We start from the raw sequence: 4,788 nt of genomic DNA on the forward strand, positions 1-4,788 counted from the left end.
AAAACGAGGACGATCTGAACAAGTTACTTGGTTAATGAATTATTTATGACGGGTCCCCAAGTTATGTACGAACAAAATACGCTTCCGGGCTGCTTCCAGCATATCAGGTCATAGTATGATGGCTGAATGGAAAAAATGATTAGCCTTTGTCTAGAAATTAATCTCTTAGGTTTTCAAACTTATTACATAAGCAATTCTTGACTGATACATATTTATTTTATATTGTTATGGCATAACTCATATAGTGGGCTAAAAATAATGTTGTATTTCATGATTTCCAACATTTTCACGCTTTCCTCGTTAAAATTGGCCAAGTACTTACGAAGATATAATATTAATCATTGTTTTTGGTAAGGTTTTGGTCATATAGTGGGCTAAAAATAATGTTGTATTTCATGATTTTGAACATTTCCACGCTTTCCCCGTTAAAATTGGCCAAGTACTTACAAATATATGATATTAATCATTGTTTTTGGTAAGGATTTGGTCAGCTAATCAATATAATACCTTACTCCCCCTCTGCCGATAGCCATTCAAGCAAGGCCTTACTTATCAGTCAGAGAATGTTACAAAGCATGCATGAAGTACTACAGGGCTTATGTGAATTTTATGGGGTGGATCCAGTAGGGGCACAGGGGCACGTGTGGCCCCACCCAATTTGCCCTATATTTTAAAATTTTCAATGCAAATCAATGTTATGTGATACTAACTTACCTATTCTGAGATTATTGTCCCCCACCCCCACTTAATCATGTTTGAAAAAATTCTGGATCTGCTCCTGATTTTTACATAGTTTTGAAGAAGTTGCAATGTTTGTGGGCCTAGGCTATATTACTATAATTATAAGGTGTTCTGATTGTCCATTTTTTAGGGAATAGGAACCTATGTATTATGCACTTTAAAAATCTTATTATTTTTCTCATTATTATTATTATTATTATAATTATAATTATAATTATAATTATAATTATAATTATTATTATTATTATTATTATTATTATTATTATTATTATTATTATTATTATTATTATTATTATTATTATTATTACTATTACTATTCTAATTCTGCCTAAGCTGACCTAGGTATGATGCTATGCCTACCTAGCCTTTTAGATGATCATGCCCAAATGTTATTCTAATTTTCAATTTTTAGGTAGTAATAACTTACTTCCTCATGTTGCTTCTTTCATCCCTCAATAATATCCCTAAGCATAGTGTTATATGAATGTTAGATCTAGTAACTGCATCATGAAACAAATTATAACGGCAACAGGTATATAGTAAGAAATAGAAACGTTTTATTTATTTACTTTTTTGTATAGTCTTCTACGTACCTACAGTACCTATGCTGATTTTTTTTTTTTTTTGTGCATGTTAACATTGTATATGTTATTGTCATTTTCTTTTTATGTACCTATTATGCTCATCTGTGTTTGGATTTTTTTTTCTATTTGTAGCAAACTTTACACTATTGTCACGGTAACTCATTGAATATGGCTTGCTATCAATTAATCATGCCCCAATGTCTAGTTGTAATTATTTAACATTATTTTTTTAGTTAATTTCAGTAAACAATGTACTAAAAAATAAATTTAAAAGGTTGTTTAATCGAAATAATGTTTACCTACTTTCCCTCAATAGACTTTTTAAAATGTAGCAAGATCTACACTATTGTTTTCTGCAGTTTCATTTCCGTGATGATAGGCGGCCCAGTGTAAGGTGTTCTTATTTGCCAATTAACCCACTTTACAGAGGATATGATCAAATCAGTAAAACAGATATGGAATGGTGATATATTTCATTCATGCGGTAGTACAAACAGTAGTGGAACAGCCATCCTATAAATGGGTTGAATATGAAAAGGTGGACACAGAATCGAGTAGTGATGGACGGAACGTCCTCGTCAATGTTGTATTTGGAGAGAAACACTAAACTTTTGTTTCAATATATGCTCCAAATTTTATTAATAAAAGAATATACTTTTTTAATAAAACGCTAGAATGGATTGGAAAAAAATGTACAACAAAAGAGCAATATAATTATAGATGGAGAATTTAATTGTATATTAGACCATTCTAAAGACCAAAAAGTAGTAGATATATACGTATTGATAAATCATCAAAAGGATTTGAAGATATAATGAAATTCTTTAAATGTAAATAAATCCAAATCTTAGACAATTCACATGGCGAAGGCGGCAACAAGCGATCTATAGACGCCTAGATTTGTGGTTAGTTACAGAAAATCTTCTAAAAGCAAAAGAAATCGTAAGTGCAGATATTCGACCAGCCGTGGGGACAGACCACATGTCAATAACTCTTAAATTCCAAAGTGCATCATGTAAATAAAAAGGCCAAGGTATGTGAAAGTTAAATCTCTCAATGCTTGCCGAAGAAAATAAAAAATAAATAAATAAAATAAAATGTATCATTGAAAAATAAATAAATAAATGAATAAATAGAATATAGAGTATAACCGGGGGTCCATTGGAGGCTTATGGGACCTAATGAAAATAAAAATCAAAGAATACTCAATAGCATACGGTAGGGAAAAATCAAACAAACAACAAATGGAACGCAAACAACGTGAAAGTGAAATACATGTTTTGAACAACCTGAGGGTAATGCAGAAGAATGTTTAGATAAAATAAAAAACTAAAAGAGCTAGACAATTTGTATACAAACGAGGCTGGAGGTGCACAAATTAGGTCTAGAGTAAAATGGCTAGAAAAAGAGAAAAAAAATAATAAATACTTTTTAAGCTTAAAAAAACAGAACAAAACGAATCATCAAATGACATCCTTGAGAAATAATAAAGGAAAGGTTTTTACTGATCCGCATAAAATCAGGGAAGAGAATTTACTATTTACACCAATCTTTACGAGGAAGAAAAAATATCACAAGAGAACATTGATAAATAACTAAACGTTCTCGATAACGTAATTTCAAAATTAAACAATGAGCAAAAACAAGAATGTGAAGGCCCAATAAAATTGGAAGAATGTAAAGTAGCAATATAAAATGAGTACTGAAATGTCACCAGGTCCCGATGGGATTCCTATAGAATTCTATAGTATTTTATGGGATGATCTAAAAATATCTTAATAGAGGTCTATATGGAAGCCTACAATAAAGAGCGTCTCACTCTATCCCAACAACGATGCGTTATAACACTTTTATTTAACAAAAGGGAGATAAAGAAAATTTAAAAAACTGGAGACCTATAACACTTTTAAACTCTGATTATAAAATTGCTGCAATGAGTATTGCCAATAGAAGGAAAACAATCTTACCAGAAATAATCAGTGAGCACCAAACTGGATATATAAAAGGTTAAGATATTTTCGAAAATATTCGAATAATAGAGGATAATCCAATATACAAGCGAACATAATATTGGTGGCGCTATTTTGTGCCCTGATTTTCAAAAGGCTTTTGATCAAATCATGGATACCTCCATGATCAAATAAACAGAAACTTTATGTCTGTTCTGAAAACGTTTAATTTTGGCCTATCATTCATTACATGGATTAAAACATCATACAATGGAGCAAGCAGATGTATCACTGATAATGGCTTTCTAACCAAATATCTTGATTTGTAAGTTGGGGGGGGGGGGAGACAAGGCTGCCCCTTATCGCCTCTACTTTTATTTAAGCAGTTGAAATATTATCAATTAATATACGCAATGACAAACACATTAAGAGAATCACAATACCAGCGATTAAAGAAAAACATTGTGAGCTAAAATTAACACAGATGACACAACTATTTTCTACAACACAATGGTCAGCGTTAGAAAGTCCTTCGAAAGTATAAATTCTTTTTGTAAAATATCAGGATTAAAACTCAACAATATGAGCAAAACAGAAGGGCTGTTACTTGGCAAACTAAAACGTACTAATGGTTTCATTGAATATAGAGACATGTACAAAAATATAATTAAAATACTTGGAATATATATAGGACACGCAAAAACAAGAATGTGAAAAAATGGACTGGACAAAAAAATTAGAAAAAAAAAAGAAAATAAATTAAATAGCTGTACAAAACGAAATCTCACAATGTATAGAAAAGTAACTATTGTGAAGTCACTAGGCAAAGAAAATTTAATAAAATATATAAATAAATAAATTTAAATAATTTTATTTGGAATAAAAAAAGTGAAAAAAGAAAAACATTAATGAGAGAAGAAGTTCATGGTGGTATCAAAGCCCCGGACTCTAAAACTCAGCGTGAAGCATCGCGTATAGCTTTCGCGAAAAAGATTTTGAATGCAGAGGGTAACGCCGTTTGGTGCAAACTACCAATGTATTACTTTAACAGGTTTGCACCTTCATTATCTATTCTTTCTATGTCTTGTTTCGACTTCGCATCAAGTGGAAAAGTAAGATTTAAAAATATTCCTGACTTCTATCAACAGGTGGCGTTATCACATGCAAAACTAAACAGATTGAGAACAACACCAAGTAATTGGAATGAACTTAAAACTGAAATAATTTTTGGTAACCATTTCATCGTGTCACTTGGTTACCCTCTCTACGATAAAACCTGGAAAAACTCAGGAATAACGAAGATATCGGACATTACTAACAACAGCAGACTTTTATCGGCAAAAACAATTAAAACAAAACTTAATAGATGCTACAATTGGGTGGCGGAATATACTTTAGTACGTGAAGCAATACTACGTGCATGGATACATATGCTATCTATGAAAATCAATAATGACACCGCTAACGTTACCTAAATGAATAAGACTAAAGATTTTTACTACTTAATTTTAGAA

The sequence above is a fragment of the Anneissia japonica genome, unplaced genomic scaffold (genome assembly GCF_011630105.1).
Source record: "Anneissia japonica isolate Jap-2015-1 unplaced genomic scaffold, ASM1163010v1 scaffold288131_len391150_cov108, whole genome shotgun sequence".
Classification (NCBI taxonomy): domain Eukaryota; kingdom Metazoa; phylum Echinodermata; class Crinoidea; order Comatulida; family Comatulidae; genus Anneissia; species Anneissia japonica.